Source organism: Castor canadensis, chromosome 9 (genome assembly GCF_047511655.1).
Source record: "Castor canadensis chromosome 9, mCasCan1.hap1v2, whole genome shotgun sequence".
Taxonomy (NCBI): domain Eukaryota; kingdom Metazoa; phylum Chordata; class Mammalia; order Rodentia; family Castoridae; genus Castor; species Castor canadensis.
In genome coordinates this window covers 48,572,708-48,591,094 of record NC_133394.1, presented here as the reverse complement: position 1 = coordinate 48,591,094, position 18,387 = coordinate 48,572,708, and the positions used below count along the sequence as shown (strand labels likewise).

The window sequence follows — 18,387 nt, the reverse complement described above, 5'->3', positions numbered from 1 at the left end:
GTCATGTATTAATCTATATTTTCTGTTGGCCTTTTTTCTATTACAAAAATAGGACTATTCCATGGATTATTGGAAGGCTCCACATGTCCAACTTTTATTTGTTGTTGTACCAAAATATGAGCCTGTTTTAATTTTTGTCCTGAGAGTGGCTGCTGGTCAACCCATATTGGCTGATTGGTTAACCATTTAAGTGTTATAGCTATGGGCTGGGACTTCATACCAGTGGCCCCTGGGAGGGGGGGTGGTTACAAGAATAACCAAAGCCATAGTGACAGGAAAAACATTGGGAAAGGGCCTCCTCCCAAGGTGTCATGATTGTCTTATGTTGTTCAGCTTGGGAAAGGGCCTCCCCCCAAGGCCTCATGACTGTCCTATCTTGTTGAGCCTAGGAATGAGCCTCCTCCCAAGGTTGAGCTTTGTGTGTGGTGAGAGTCATGTTCAATTTTTGCATAGTATCTCTTCCTCATAAGTATAATTGTAATCCTGTAATCATGAAAGGATGAAAAGTCCCTGAGTTGTCTTCTTTATCTTCCCGTTGGAGTACCTCTGCACTAACCTTGGCTAATTGTGGTCCCCCTACTCCTTGTACTGTGGTTGCTCTTTTTTGCTCCCAAATGTTTAGGCCATAATGATTGAGGGATAACACTCTGATCTGCATCTGTGTCTAGAAGATCTCAAAAAGCTATTCCTCTAATATAGATAGTAGCTAAGGGCCTTTTATCTAAAATGGGTTGAGGCCAACATACTTGAAGAGAGGTCTCAAATGGTAAAGGCAAAAATGTTGCAAGCTTGGCATCCTTCTCTAATCCTAACCATTGCCTAGAGCTAGAAACATAGACTATTGTTGGAGACTTGGATTGCAACATAGTATAATAAGAATGCACAGTTAGTCCTCGAAGAAGATACCTCTCATTCCCCATGATTATTCCTGTTCTTTTACAGAGTTAAAGAAATGACATGTTACTGGGACTGGTGTATTACCCAGAGAGATGGTTAATGCCTCTAAGACCATGAGATTAAATCCTGAACTCCAGGAGTTTTCCCACTGGATACAGGAAATTGTTCTTTCTTGGAGTGGGGCTAATAATGGGTAAAGGCCAGCATAAGGTGGTACAGAATCCTCCATAGAGGAAAACTAAAATTTTACGTTTTTATGGGGGAGGCTTTTCCTTCACCTTATTGTCCTTCTTATTGTCCTCCTGAAGACTTGATTCAAGAGCTTCTGTAGAAAAATCTGCTATAGGTCCAAAGCAATAATGAGTAAAGGACCACATGCCAAAAAAATGAATAGGAATATTTTCCCCTCTCTAGTGAGCTCTTTTTGGACTTTCTCCTTTCTGCTTCCAGCTTTCAGGATCTAAAGTTCCATGCTCAGGAAACCAAGGATTAAATTGAATAACCTTCTTTATAAAATCTTCAATTTGTCCCTTGGTGTAAGATATACCCTTACTTTTTAGCAAACAGTGTAGTAGCTGTAAGAAGTGCCTATGTTCTGAACTCAGTGAATTCCCCATTCCATCCCCCAACTAATAGTTCATGACGCCTTGGGTTGGGGCTCCTCAGTGAGCCTGTCCCTCCTTGATTATACTGCCAAGATGTTCAGAACAGATCTGAGTCACAGCACCACTTGCTGCAGTCCAGCTGCAGTGGGGGCTCTGACTCTAGTCTTGGGTGCTCAAATGATGAATAACAACACGAACTCAAAGTTGTGCCAGGCAGCAATGGCATAGTTTATTTTCTGAAGAGAGTATTTAAGCAATGCGGAAAAGCAGGAAGGAGTACATGGCAGTCCCCAGGTTTCCCTTGACCTCTGTACTAGGATTGGCTGTCATGTTGTTATGGCTATGAACCCAAGTGCAGAACATCACGTTCTCAGGAGAACAGGGAAGTTCAGCAACTATCCTTTTAGACTGTTGCAATCTCTCTTATGGCTGTTGCACAAAAGGTACAGTGACTCTGCTTCTTTCCAAGAGGCTTTGGGGGTACTGAGAGTTACCCAACGGGAGGATCACAGTTTGAGTCTGAAGTTAGCCAGAGGAAATAGTAATTGAGAACTTATCTTGAAAAAACCATTCACAAAAAAGGGTTGAAAGAAGAAGTAATTTTGTGAAAATTACTATAATTAAAAACACTCTTTTCTAGTGTGCAAGAATTTTTAAATATATATACTTTTAACAACTTTTATTGTTAAGTTGTATTCCTAAAGTTCTTAGGATATTGGATAAGATTAAATAATAATAAGTGTAAATCAATTATATATGTGTCATATATAACCTACAATAATTTATTTAAATAAGTATGACAAATGAGATACCAAATAAGTGGTATACATATTTTAGTAGCTTGAAATAAAGTAAGTAATTTTTCATATCTCTATCTTAAATGTTTAATAAATTTATTTTTGAGTGTATATTATGCAAAAATATGTTTTTAGTTATACAGTGTGAAATGATTAGCAAAGCTAATAATGCTATGTAATTCCTCATTAAAAGAGGTATTATTCAAAATGTATGAAGAACTCAACTCAATTGTAATAAAACAAATAACCCAAGAAAAAAGGCACAGGATGGAATAGGTACTTCTTTAAAGAAGAGACACAAATGGCCAACATGAAACAAGTGTTCATCACAAATCATCAAGGAAATGCAAATAAAGCCATAATGAACTGTTGTCTCCCTTTTGTTAGAATAGCTTTCATCAAAAAGATGAAAGAAAACAGCAGTGGGTAGAATATGGAGAAAAGGGAAGTCTTGTTTGCAGTTGTTGGGAAAGGAAATTAGTACAGCCATTATGAAAAATGGAATGGAAATTCCTCAAAAGTTAATGTAGAACTGCCATTTGATCCAGAGAGCTATTCACATTCCCATGTTCCTTGTGTCCATCAAGTATAAATGAATTTTAAAAATGTGAGATATACTTATATGCACAATGGAATACTATTCGTCTTTAAATTTATGGCTTTCATCTACTTGGAGGATATTATGCTGAATGAAATAAGCCAGGCATAGAACCACCAATGTCACATGATATTGTTTACATGCAAAAAAGAGACAAATGCATACAAACAGAGAAGAAAGTGGTGGTTATTAGAAACTTGGGTGTGGGAAATCAGGGAGATGTTAGTCAAAGAGTACAAATTTCAGTTAAACAAGAAAGTAAGTTCTGGAGGTCTATTGTACCACATATCTTGGAATTATCATGGACAGCTAAGTCAGAAATTTAGTCTCACAGTCCTCCAGGTTTTGTGTATTCTAAATGCAAGTGAGCATCTCTAATCAGAAAGTATGAAATCTGAAACAGTCCAAAACATGAAGATGTTTGAGCACCAATATGATACTACAATGGAAAACTTCACACTAAACCTCATACAACTGGTTACAGACAAGATGCAGGTGCCAAAACACTGTTCATTCAGAGTCCACAAGAGAAAACAGACCTTCTAAACCTACTTATTTACAATACATTTTTTTCTGTTCACATAATTCCCACATGTAGACATGTCCACAAAGGATGTGAAAACTACAAGCACCAAAAGAAGTCTCGCATGATTCCCTGTAGGGGGCCAAGACCTACATGTATCAATCATGTGTGTGTGTGTGTGTGTGTGTGTGTGTGTGTTTGCTTATTCTCTGCTTTGTAATATAAGCAAGATGTTGAATTCTTTACAAAGCACAGATACATACATTTTGGTATATGCCTGTAATCAGCTACTTGCAGGAAGGAAGATGGGAATTTCCAGGCCAGCCTGAAGAAAATTAGGGAATCCTATCTCAAAAACAAAATACAAACAGAGGGTTTGGGGGCATGGCTCAAGTGGTAGAGCATTCACCAAGCATATGAGCAGTCCAGGGCTCAAGTCCCAGTACCAAGAAAAAAATATTAGCATCTGCTGATCACAAAGTAATAGAGAGAAACATGCCAAATTTGCCAATGAAAATTTGATGCCAGATCAAGTTATAGTACTGGTGACACATCATGGTTTTGGTGCTATGAAAGACACTGACTAGAGATGGTGACACAACCCCTTCAGGAATTCAGGAAGGGTGCCAAGAGCAGACCAACAGTGCTAAAGCCAAGGGTCATCAGGACATCTTTGTATCTGTGACTTGTGCTCACTGCAGGGAAACTAGATGGAAAAATAATTGCAAGATATTGTTATTCCTTGACAACTGTTCCTTTTATTTTTAGTTGGATTTCTCATGGTGTATATATCCACAATGTAATATCACTAACCAGCCATCTGAGCAGCCATGTGACTCTTAGATCAATAAAGAGTAAATATGAATGCCATCTGAGGTCCAGCTTATTTCTATCAATTCCATCTTCTATCAATTCCATCTTCACAACTAGAAGTAAATTCATTGTCAGAGAGCTTGTATGTACTTTTCCTAATCATCTTTCTTTCTGTAACATAGGACTTGAAATAAACTAAAAATCATATCATTCTTCTGCTACTTCAAATCTTCACTCTTTTAAAGAAATACAATTATTAACATTGGGAAAATGGCTATTTTATTTCATTATAATGGAAAGGCTGAGGAATAGTATGAGACCAGATACCAACATGTTGCTTACTTGACATAAGAAGCTAGGATGTTTTTCAACTACTAGTTGTTATTGCTCTAACAAAACAAAAATGAACATTGGGAGAAGTGATTGAATAGGAAGGATGAATGGAGTTCAGAAGATTTGAACAAAGTGTTTTGGAGAATCAGACAGGAAATGCTATGTAAAAATATTGGGCTGTAAGATCAAGGAGAGCTCTGCTGCTCATGGAAAATACAAATCTGTGACTGTGTTAGTCTTCTACATCTTCCATGGTACTGTTGAAGCATTTTAGGATGAGAGTAGATACAGCCAGTATTGGAATATTTTCATGCTGGAAAATAAGAAATAAACAAGCTTGAAAAATGATTGCAATAAATTAGTTAAAACAGAGTGAAAGCAGAATGGTTGTTGATTAAATAACAGCAAAAAGAACACATTGTTATATGAAAAGTTTTGTTAAAGTTAACAGTTGTATCCTAGTTAGTGAAACAGAAAGAAATAATTAAAAATAAAATTAAGATATAGATCTATATACACTTTTAGATTCTATGATTATGAAGTTAAACAGCTCCAAATAATGTAAAATTTCCGAGTTTAGAGTGAGGGGAAATTGGTCAAGAATTCAACTTTTACCATCACTGACACTTGCAGTGCTTTCATTAATTTCTAGATAGAGCCCATGAATTTGGTACTATTGAATTTTGAAAGGAATTATTTAATTTTTGGCCAATTCATCATCATTTATGTAAATAGATGCATCCATTGATATGAATTGAAGTATTTTTTTTCTGTTTGTTAACCTTGTGGTTAGCTATTAAAAGTAATTTTCCATTTAAAAACTTTGACAAAAATATTTTAAAGTATAAATATACATTATAGACAATATATGTATATTCTCTTGACTCCTAAAAGTGTTTAGTAAAAATTAAAAAATAAGCCTTTTTTAATGTAGGATTCTTTTTATAAAACAGGGAATGATTTAATTCATTTTAGGATGTTATTTTATTCTCTTGACAAAGTACCTGTGTTTGCCTTGGAACTCATTAGACTGTATATCCAGCGAAATGGAATTTAAACTTTAACTAAAAGATCATTAATAGAATTTAGCATTGTAATGAGATAGCAAAAATGAACTAATTGCAAGTAAGAGAAATATCTATAATTTACTGTAGTGTATGATAGATTATAATTATGTAATTATACAAATATTATATGTAAATGAAAGTTATGTTATTTAAATTTTAACCTGAAATTAGTATTTTAATATATAACATTATTATAATAAAATGAAGTAGTTATTATATCTCACTAAAGATATTAACTGTTACTAAAAATTACACATGGAAAGTCACAAGGAAACTTCCTGTATAACTATCTCAAACAAACAAAAATGTCATTTTTTTTTTTTTTACAAAATCTAATAACAGGAGGGCAGAACAGGTCCTGCCTGGGAAGTGAGTGCCACTGGGAGAGGAGATGACATAAAAAAATGGTGTAGGATGATATAAGAAAAGGGTGTGGTAGAAATGTTATGTACTCATGTATGAAAATGAAAAAAATGCAACCTGTTGAAACGATTCCAGGAATGGGGGAAAAGGGGATAAAAGAGAATGATGGAGGGGGTGAGCTCAAATATGATATATTATAAGAAATTTTGTAAATGCCACAATGTGCACTCAGTATGAAAAAATAAAAATTACAACCAATAGCATTAGCATTTGAAACATGATATTCAGAATGTACTAAAAGATTAAAATTGAGCTCTGTTTAGAGGAATTAAATAATCAATATATCTATTAATATTAAGTTATAATAAAGTACTTTCTTTTAAAGTTAATTATTTGTGTTCTTTGATATGTTAGATTGGAACACTATCACTACAGTAGCCAGATATCACATATTATTTAATTTTTTTAGAAGTACTTGATTGAAACACATGCTACACCATTTAAAATATGGACATAAGGCAATAAAGTTTGCAAAGCACTTGGATAGAGAAAATAGTTTTAAGTGATATAAAATGATAGTGTTTTTGGTTAAATATTGACCTGTCACTAATGTTGCATAAATATGAGTTGAGGAATTCTTTATACAAATTAACAGTTATGAAAAAAAAAGTAGAACATTGTAAAAAGAAAATTTTGGAAAATGTACATATGCCACAGTGGAGGTACGTCAAGGAGCATCTGTGCTGTGCTTAATGTGTGTATGGACATGTACTCTGCATGTATATGGTACCCTTCTTCTGCCTCTGTTTTTTAAAAGATGACATTTCTTACTAATTGTATTTGCTAAATGTATTTTCCAGTTACTAAAGAAATATTTTACATGCATTTATATAAAGCATAGTTAATGAGTGGACTGGATTATAGCTATTCATATGGAAATAAAATATGATGCTTATTAATGAAACTTAATCTCCATTGAAGTTTATAAACTATTAACCTGATTTATTTTATTTGTAAAGTGGGGTAGTATTTCTTATACATATGCTCTGTAATAAGTAGGCCATAAACTACTAACCAAGTGGATGAGCTGACTTCTGTTTCTGGCCAACACAAGAAAGAATAACTGGAACTAGAGACTTATTTTATCCAACCTGAAAATAATTATTAAGAAAAATATGAAATACTTTGGCAATCCAAAGTAATGATCTTTAAGGGAGCTCAAAAAAATGAGTGAGCCTTATAATTGCCTAACTTCCTGAATAGAAAGAGTCCCCACTCTACAGCACAGTGAAGATAATTCCTGAGTATTCTGGAAGCATCTCTTAGTTAAGTAGATAGACGCACAAATCTAAAGACACTGGAAATTTAGCACTGAAATAGTAGGATAATTGAAAGTAAAGAGCCAGGGAGAATAGAGAGGAAAGAAAGAGAGGAAAAGAGAGATGGGAGAGTGAGCAAATGGACAATGAAGAGAAGGAGGAAGAGAAGAAGAAAAAAGTCTCATGTCCCACACGAGCTTGTCCTAGAAACCTTAACTGCAGGTGACAGGAGATGCTGAAAAAGACAATGGACAGAAGACCAAACATGCATAAAGCTGGGGCCAGGTAGGCTGGGTGCTTGGATGGAGACACACCAGCCCCTCCACCTCCAGTGAGTTTATTAGCTACAGTGGCAACACAAGGTGGAGAATAGTTCTCAGGAGAAGGGGCATGACACTGTAATCCTTGGGAACAGGAGGAGCCTGTGACAGCTTCTCTCTGAACATAAACATTAAAGGAAAAAACAGCTGTACTGCATCTTGCCCACTTCTGCAACTGATGCTGTGCCAACTCAAGCATGCAATTTATTGGGCATAACTTTACTTTCTCCCTTCTGCGGTTTGGGGCTGTGCCAAACTCAAACCCACACCTTATTTGATACACCTGTCTGCACCCCACATCTCCCCCTTTTTTAATTTCTTAAGTGTTCATGAAGAAGCCTGTCCCCTTAATCCAAGGATTTGTCTTCACACCATGTGGCATTTGACTAAAAAAAAGAAAAACAGGTGAACAATAACAGAAAGAGTACTTTAGCAAATTAAATGGATTAACCACACTTCAATTCATTGAGAATAGCTTTTGCAATAGTAGATGGAGAAACAACATTATCATAAGCTTTTTGCATGGCCAATATTTGAGGTCTTAATAGCCATAAGTCCATAGTATCATTGGCTTCATTCTCATGTGCCCAGAAGGTAAGCTTTACCTATAAAGTTATGGTCACTATATTGAGGCATCAAATGTCCTGAGGAACAACCTCCCATGTTCACTGTATCATTGGTAAAGATAGACATAAGGTCGATCTACCATTGGTGGGTTGGGCATGAAAGTCCAGTACACATTGCCCTGGTAATTATGACCAATGCCACCAGCAATGTGGCTGTGGGATTCCCAGCCATCCCCGGGCTACCAGTTACCATCATCACTGTGTCCATTAGTTTCTTAATTTGACCTCAGGTGGGTGGTTCTCTGTCCTGTGTCTATCTTGCCAGTGCCATTTCCTTGGCCATCCTCTGGTCAGTGGAGGAGTCAGTCTCAGTGGTTCCCTGTCCCGGGGCAAGTCTTCCAGTCTCAATCTCTTCATCTTCAAGATCAGGGGATCCATGAGGCTTGACAAACTGTGATGGTACCCACACTGTGTGTTCTGCACATTCAGGAAAGACACAAACGTGCCCTCAACCCTACATAGCCAAACAATGAGCAATGACATGCTAAGTGGCCTCACCAACATATTCAGATGCATAGATATAAATTGCCTACACAAAGCTGAAACATTTTGATGGTATGCAGCATGACTTAGTCAGGCAACTTGTATGGGTGCCAAAATTTGCATGGGCAAGCTCAAAGCAAGCCTAAAACAAGCCCAGAGCCTAGGTTACCTACCCAGGCATTACCCTCAGCGAGTTGGCTTGACTTAAGAGTGTAAGTGCAAATGGCTCAAAAAACAGGGATAGAGGCAAGTTCACACCAGCAATTGCCAGAGTGCTCCTGCACTGGTGGCCTGGAAATGGGGCCGGGCCTGGCCATGGCTGAGCTCTTTTAGGAGGAGGGTCCAATGAGTGGCTCCACCAGTGCCCACCATGACTCAATCTCTCTCATGCCTGCCTGTTCACAGCAGTGGCGCCACGCTCTGCAAATCCTGTTCCTCTCTTCCTACACTGCTTGGGAAGTCAAGCCCTGGGCCCACTGGCAACAGTCGGTGGCCTGGTCAAGAAATCTCTGCTGCATACCAGGGTCATTAGAGTCCAGTCTCTTAAGGTCAATGTAAAATTTAAAACCAGCTGTATCCTCTCTTGACTACAAGCTGCTTGCAAGACAGCCTACAGGGGACTCTTAGCATGAGTGGGAAATTTCTTGGCCCATGGAGGGATCCCCAAATGCATGATTTCCTGTGCTTGATGAGGCAGAGCTTCCTACTGATCCTCCTCATTTGACACTAAATCGGAATCGTTGACAGTTCAGTGTCTCCACTGCCCATGGCATCTTGTTACTGCCTCTCACACTCCTGTAAGACTGGATTGTGAGTTAAGGGGTGAGTCCCAGATCCCAGCTTGGTTACCAAGGAGGAAAATCCTTAACTTCTTACTTCTACTGTTCTACAATAAGTCTTCTACCACTCTACCATAAATCTTCTACTGTATTCTATTGTATAATTTCTACTTTATAATTTTTCTACCATATTCTATCATATAATTTCTACCTTATAATTAACACTTAATTCTAGTGTATAATGCTTAATTCTTCTACCATATAATTCTTAATCTCTCTACCTTATAGCCTTGTAATTTTTCTAACATTTTCTACCATATAATCCTACCTTATAATTCTTCTACCATATAATGCTTAATTCTTCTACCTTATAATTCTTAACATAGCTTTTTTAAAGCCTAAAGTTCTCGGTCCTTATATTCATTCTTTCCCATGTTTTTATTCCTGGCTGTACTCAATTCATTCTCCCCCCCCCCCACATTACTTGTTTCTTATCTCTGATGTGTGTACTTCCTGGAAAGTGTCTCCTCATCTTAGGCTTCAAGTTCCACCATAGTTAGTTACCCCTCCAGGTATCACCTCGCTTTCAGATCCTTGTTTGGGGTGCCACCTCTCATGTGTCATCTCACTCTCAGGTCCCTGTTTGGTCACCATCTCTTGTGTCTTGTACAAGCTTGCCCTAGAAACCTTAACTGGGGGCAGTGGGAGATGCCGAAAAAGACAACAGACCGAAGACCAAACATGCATAAAGTTGGGGCCAGGTAGGCTGGGTGCTCAGATGGAGACACATCAGCCACCTCCAACTCCAGTGAGTTTATTAGCTACAGTGGCAACAGGAGGTGGAGAGGCAGGTCTAGGGGGAGGGGCATAACATTGTCATCCTTGGGAACTGAAGGAACCTGTGACCACTTCTCTCTGAACATAAACATTAAAGGAAAAACATCTGTACTGCATCTTGCCCACTTCTTCAGCTGAGACTGTGCCAACTTAAGCAAGCAATTTATTGCTCCTTTCAGTGGTTTGGGGCTGTGCCAAATTCAAACCCATGCTTATTCAATGCACCTGTCTCCTCACCACAAGAAAGAAGAAAGAGAAGGATGAGAAGGAAGGAGAACGATCTAGAAACTACAGGTCTTCAGAGGATTCCCATTGAGTTTTCAGTTGAGAACTGGTTGGCTCATGCCTCTGAAAAATATACTCAAATTGGGTAAGGCCATTTAGGTGAAGAATTCTTAAGTTCACACAGGTTGGGAAAAATGTACTTTTTTAAGAAGAAGTAAAAATCTGTACAGCATCTGGTAGACTTGTCAGAAAAGTATTGCTACAAGGAAAATTGAGTCTTAGAAAGAAGCTGTTTTGGTCCTACAGAATGAAATACTCAGAAACAGTTCTTGGAATATGAAAATGTACAGCATTATCACAAATATACCTTAGAACATTAGCATCTGAAAAAGTCATTATATATAAACAACTAGTAAATGACCCACAATGTGAAGAAAAATAATTAGTCAATATAATCAGACCGAGAATTTACAAATGTACTATTGCTCATAAGAATTATAAAGTCACAAATATGATCAATAAAGGAGAGATGTAATTGAACATGTTAAGTAGAGACATGGAAGATAATAGTGAAAATATTTCATTAAAAATACCTTGTATATTACTAACACAGATTTTATAATGTAGAAAAAATAATTAAAATTGAACATAAAATAGTAAAAGTTTTCTGCCATTGAAAAGTAGAAAATAATAAACAAATAGAGTATTAGACAAAGAAAAATGAGATTAAATAAATGAAGACAATTGTGCAATGTGAGCTGGCTCAAGCAGCATTACACATACATAGAAAAGAAGAGAATGAGACAAAATAAAGACATATAATGGACAATTTTCCAAGATATAATAAAATTCATGGAACCACAAGTTCAATATAGCTATTTCTAATAATTTTTTATACGGAAAGAGAGAATCTAAAAATTTCATACAATTTTCTGTAAAGAATAACTAAAGAATTTGGTACTAAAACATTTCTTTAAAATTTAAAATTAAGCATCCACTCCAAGTGGATCTACTCAGGCTCTCTGTTAATAGAAGAGTCATATGTCATGATTCTTAAATTATAATTACTGTGTGTTTTAAGGCCTTTAATTATGTGTACTTATACTTGTAATATATTTTAGGATTCATTGGAAACAGTAATTTTTAAAGTGCATTGAATGGTGGCTCTACAAAAGATAGTCTATGGAGAACTATGTCTTAATCTCTAGAAGGTTATTTGCAAAAAGAATTATTCCAGATATTAATAATTTGAGGAAATTGATATGAGATCATCCTAAATTATTTAAGAGGCCTTAAATCCAATGTCCAGTCCTTATAAAAGAAATGAGTATAACACACTCCAGAGAAGATTGTGATGTGAATGCAGAATACATGGAGAGATGCTGTTAGAAGCCAAGGAAATGTCAACAGTCACCAGAAACTGGAAGACAGAAGGACTGGATTCTCCCCTTGAGACTGCAGAGGGATGTGGATCTGCCAAAGAGTCAGAGAATGAATGCTGGTGTTTGAAGCCACCGATGTTGTAGTAACTATAGGAAACTAATACAAGATTTAATAGAGTTTGATTAAGATGAAATGTTTAAATTTACTATTATGTAACTTATAAATATTTAATATTCACTTAAATGTAACTAAATTCATTAAAGGTATTTAAAGATTATGGTAAGAAATATAAACTTCATAGAAGGATTTGCAGAGAAAAAAAAGGAAGTCCATTTTCCATTTAATGGATAGAATTTAACTACTTTTAGCAACTTATTTAAAACAAGTAGGTACACACTGTACATTCATCAATATAATTTTGTATTTCACTTACTGCTCTTTAATTTATTTGACCATGTTTTCTTATGTATTAATATAGACCTAATATTTTAATTTTAATGGATTCATCCTATTTCTTCAAGGACATGCACATGCTTATATATGCCTGTGTCTATGTGTGTGTGTGTGTGTGTGTGCATTAAAAATTGATGGATATTTAGCTTGAGGTCATTATATTATTTCTACTAATAAAGTATTTTTGCCATATTTTATTATTTAAACACTTATATACTCTAATAAATAGGATAGAATCTTAGAGGTGAAACTTTCTTAATCTATGTATTTTTAAATTATGTTTTCTTTTATGTCTTCAGTGGCCAAACAAAAGATTCAAATACATCCAATAGACATAGTTTGGTGCAATTTTAATCATTATTTTGTAGTCATGTTATTCATACAAATATGTCAAAGTAATGACTCTTATATTATTAAGCACTCAGATAATAAAGTGATGAGCCTGGTTTTTAGTTCAACTGCAATAACTTTTACTAATATCTAGGAAAACATATAAATGAAGCTACCAAATGGTCAATTATGACAAAAGTGAGAGGATGACAGTGTTTGACAATGATAACAGATGCATTGTATAAAATGGCTAAGGCAGGTGTAAAACATACATCCTCTCCATACAACAAGTGGTTCACAAAGAAGATAAGTACTCCTCCAAAGGGCAAGTAAGTGTTTCTGTCACTCAAATCCCTCACTGGAGAAGTAAACAAAGTAGTGTTCTTCTTTTCAATTACATCTGCATCTGACATTAGATTTTGGTGTGGTTTCAGTAGAGGATGTGTATTCATTTTACTTTTCCCCACTAAGTCATCTTTTTTCCAATGCAATCTATTACTGTGCATACATGTATGTAAATGGAAAAACGATATCTGTTGAAACTATTCCAGGAATGGAGGAAGGGGTATATGAAAGGGAATAGTGGATGGGTTGCATTCAAGTATGCTATATTTGATATATTGTAAGAACTTCTTTAAATACCACAATGTACCCCTACCCAGCACAATAAAGAAAAAGAAAAAAAAAGAGTAAAAGAAGTCCACAATTTCTGTTGATTTGTGTAATTAAGTTTACAAAATCTTAGTCATATATATCATACATATATCATGCATTTTTATCATATGTCATGATTTTCTCACATATTTAAGTTAATTTTAAATTATTGAATGTATAAAGTGAAGAAATTAACATAATCAATTTATTGAATTATTTATTTAGTTGGTTAGTTAGATATTTTATAGTGCAGTCAGGGAATTGAACTCAAGTTCTGGTACATGCTATGCCAGTGCTCTACCCATGAATTACCTTCTCATACCCTTTTCTTTGTTTTATATTGATACATTAAAAACATAAAGAGTATACATGTTTAAGGAATTAGAAACAAAATAGACAAAGAGCAGGTAAAAATGAAAGCATTTCCTCAAACAAGGAAGAGTGAGGAGTTGTTACATCATCAGATGTCTGAATATATTTGCATACATTATATAACATTTGGCAGGTTCAACCCAACTATCTTCTCAAGCATTTATAATTTCCTTACAGTGAAAACTTTCAAAGACTTTTCTTCTACCTTTTGAAGTGTACATAATATTACTTACTGGTGTCTATTGTCACCTTTCTGTGTGACAGTACATATTACTTCTTACTTCTATTCAAATATATTTTGTATTTATTGATTAACCTTTCTTCATTCTCCATGGAAATTTCCAGCCTGAAAATTCCCAAATCTCTGCCTACTCTGAGTCTCATTCTGATGTTTTCATTGCATTTTCAGGTTGTTTCTTTTTACCTTTTTACAGGCCTTGGAAATTAATGTCTTAAGAAATAGAAACTTGAGTTAATAGTACTACAGTATGAAATTTTATGTTTATCTGTCTAGCCCCATGTGTGTCTCTGGTGTTTGCTATAGCTTCTGTTTTCTCTGGTGACTTCCTTTTGTCTCTCTTATTGTGTTTGGAGTTCCCAAAAAAGTCTTTCCTTAAAGATCCTTGCAGTTCTTTCAACCATAGACCACAGGAACTCAAACTATTAGTGTGACATAAAAGTGTGGGGCGTGTAGTATCATCCTCTGCTGAGATCTCAGTCTTAGTGAGTCTTTACCTCTAGACTGTGACATATGCAAATGCTTCTCACCTTTTTAAAAAAATCTCTTCAGATGAGACAGTGAGGCTGGAGTGAGATTTTGTTGGGTATTTTTTACTCCCAAGTCCAATAAAGCAAGTGATATACTTTTCTTTTCTGAGTAGAACTTTGTTGTAGAAAGCTCCCTAAGCTTATTTAAAAATGGCTACTTTCCCTCAGATAGTATTTCAATGACCAATTATTTCATGGCCAAGCATGAAGGGATTTGTCTCTGCTCTTCACGGTGAGAAGGTGATGGGGTTCCTGCCTGTAAAATCTAGGAAAATAAGGGGACTTTGGGTTGTGTTTTTGACTGTAGAGATTTTCCCTAAATATCCTTCAGGAATTTGGTGAAATTACCATTTAAATTATTCTACCACTAACTGGTTCAGTGATTCTCCAGAAGTCACTTGATCTGCATTCTCTCTCTTTGCCAGTCTAATTAGTGGTGAACTGATGTGTAAGGAATTTTTTCCTTTCTGCAATGGAAAACAAATCATTTTTTAAAAACTTAAAACCAGACTGTAATCTTAGCTTCTCAAGTGGCAGAGATCAGGAGGATGGTAGTTTGAAGCCAGCCCATGCAAATAGTTCACAATACCCTGTTTCAAAAAACCCTTCACATAAAAGGGCTGGTGCAGTGGCTCAAGGTATAGGCCCTGAGTTCGAACACCAGCACTGAAAAAAAAACAACTTAAAACCAAAATTACATTAAAATATAGACAAAAGTGTATGTCTATATGGAGACCTCATACATTTATAAGCACATATTTACCTCTGTAGTGCTAATGAGATTAAGCGCTGAAAACATCATACATACATCTTGACGTGTTTTCTTGGGCTCCATGGAGTTGTGGAAAGCTGAATATACTAGGACCTATTTATTAGCTGCATTACTTTGGGAAAGATACACAGATTCTCTGAGCCACAATTTTTTTTATCTAGAAACTAAAGAAAATATCTCACACATCACAGAGCTTAATTAGCTGTCACATGTGAATAAGAAAAACTGGCATAGTGCTTAATCCTTATAAACTTCATATTCTCCTATTTTTTTAACTTAATAGTCTTATTGTATACTCTAGAAAAGTTCTGTGCTATATTTCCTAAAAAGATATATGGTATATCTTAAATCACTTATAATCTGAAGTTTAAAAAATTAATGTGGATCAAACTATTTAAAATGATTACACATTAAATAATTAGATGTGAGGGCAATGTATGCTTCTCTTCATTAGAGTCATGACACAGAAAACATTAGGTTTAGAACTTGCTACAGGCTTGGCACAATATGTAATTCAACAATGAATTTACTTTGATAAGTTAAGGAAAAGTGAAAACAAATACATGTAACCTCTACAGAGGGGTATACAAAAGCAATATTTTAAAGCTACATTAACTATGGAGGACTTTTAGTAATGAATGAGAGAAATGGTCTATTACATTTTCTGTGACAATTAAAGTATAAACAACAAACCATATTGTGAGTGTATGTAAATGATAACATAAGTTCATTTCAAAATGTGAACTTTGATTGAAAATTAGATACAATAATAAATGTCTAGATTACTTTAGTAAAATGTGGCTAGTTAAGGATAAAGAAAAAATCGTTAGTTTATAAGAGAATCTGTTTATAAATGGTGTACAGATGTGTTTTAAAATGGTTGAAGTTTTAATTTAAATAAAATGTGAAGAAGACTTTTGTTCATTTGTTGTTTGGCTTTTTGAGACAGGGTTTTAGCAGGTATCCCAGGATGACCATGACTCACTATGTAGTCCATGCTGGCCTCAAACTTGGTATCCTTCCTTAGCTTTGCAAATGCTAGGATTGCAGGTATACATGACTATGACAGGCTTAAAATTTGAAGATTTTAGAAAATGTATTTTCAACTAAATTTTCAAAAGTAATCCCATAATCTTATGGCTTACTTCATAAGATCTTAAATATGGATGCAGACACCTTTTCACACTCAGAACATCATGCTAATACTACCACAGGACAGACAAAGTTATTTGAAGACAATCTCATGATTACTATTTAAAAAGTGAATTTGCGTATATGTGTGCATTGTGTGGATTTAAAGTTTTTCTTGTTCCTCATTTAAGTTGAAATCGATGAATATATTCAAATGCCAATTTGAATATATTCAAATATAATGAATGAATATAATGAAATGCCAATTACTAGGATATAACTATAAAAAGTGATCTATTATGTACGCTTTATTAAGAGAATTGCAAAGTATTTGTCCATATACCTATAACATTACTGGTTAAACCAACTCTTTGTATCTGAAAGTGCTGAATTATTTGCATCTGTTGGAAGATATTTCAACCACTATTGAAGTTTAGACATCACTGTTGAATGTGAGAAATTTTGACTCAATGAAACATTTAATCGACATACATACTTCAGATAGGTGTTCTAGCAACTCTATTTTTGAAGAAGTTATTTCAATTTTAACTATTTGCTGCCCATTTTATTCTATTTCCTTCAACATGCTGATGAAAACAACCTTTTTGTTTTTTGAATATTGAGACAGGGTCTCACCATGTAGCATACTGGCCTCAAACTCAGAATTCTGCTTCAGCTTCCCACGTGTTGTAATTACATGTGTGTCCCAACACATTTGGCTTAAAATTTCTTTTTGAAATTAATTTCATATTAAAATAAATAATTTTATAGTTTTCATAAATATCTTTCACTTCAAACTGGTTATGTAGAAGTTAAAGAAGTAACTAATTTTGTAGCAAATTTTAGATAAATGTTTCTATTGCTATGAATATAACATGTACTGTAAGGTGTTGAATGATAGGGAAAGAGAGTGTTAGGAAAAGAGTGAGTAATGGGGATGCTAATCTGATCAAAATACAACACATATATCAGAAATGCCACTTTAAAAAAATGAAGGACAGGGAGGTAAAAAAGGTCTTTTCTGGGAGTGGGTACCAGGTGGAGGGAGAAGGTATATGGAAAGGCATATGGAATGAGGGTGAATATGGTGGATGCATTTTGCGTTTGTACATGAAACCTGTTGAAATTGTTCTAAGTAGGCCCCCGATTTAGGGATGAGGGAGAATGATGGATCGGGTGAATCTAATTAAGATACATTGTAAGCACACATGTAAATATCAAAATATATCCCCCGTACAACTATTACATGCGAGTAAAAAAAGAAAGTAAAAGTTTCTATAGTTTTTTTAAATTTTAGTTTAGTTTTTAAAAATGTAGATACAGTAATATATAGAAATAAAAGTCCAAATTGTGACTTTATAAAACATAAAGCACAGTGGACGCCAGTGGCTCACACCTGTAATCTTAGCTACTCAGGAGGCAGGGATCAGGAGGATCATGGTTCATACCCAGCCGAGACAAATAGTTCATGAGATCCTATCTCAAAAACCCTTCACAAAGAAAAAAGCAGGGCTGGTGGAGTGGGTCAAGATGAAGGCCCTGATTTCATACCCCAGTACCACAAAAACCAACAAAATAAAAAAGATAAAGCACAGATTAAAAATCACAAAAATAGATAAAACTTAGTATAAACATTCTTTTTTTATTTTTGAGCTGGGTAGGGGTACATTATGGCATCTGCAGAGGTTCTTACAACACATCATACTTGAATTCACCCCTCCACCATTCTCCATTATGCCTCCCCTTCCATTTGAGAAATAGTTTCAACAGGTATATTTTTTTCCATTTATATTCATGTGTACAGAGTATTTGCACCATATTCACTCTCCTTCACCCTTTCCTCACCTCCTCCCCAGTCCCACTGGTATCAACACCCCTCCAAGCAAGACCTGTACTACTGCCCTTCTGTTCTCCAATTTTGCAAAAGAAAGGAAAAAGA

The 18,387-nt window shown here is 35.2% G+C and overlaps 1 long non-coding RNA gene across 2 annotated transcripts in view; it reads right to left on the bottom strand.

Annotated features, from left to right (window-relative positions):
• Nucleotides 1-3,367: 3,367 nt before the first annotated feature.
• Nucleotides 3,368-18,387, bottom strand: part of LOC141410869 (uncharacterized) — a 32,256-nt gene continuing 17,236 nt past the window's right edge. Inside the window, exon 4 of one of the 2 annotated variants that reach the window (XR_012435657.1) lies at nucleotides 3,368-4,879. This is a non-coding gene — a long non-coding RNA (uncharacterized lncRNA). Of the gene's footprint in view, nucleotides 4,880-6,439; nucleotides 8,679-18,387 lie in introns of those variants that run through there. The other variant, XR_012435658.1, reaches the window with a different exon arrangement.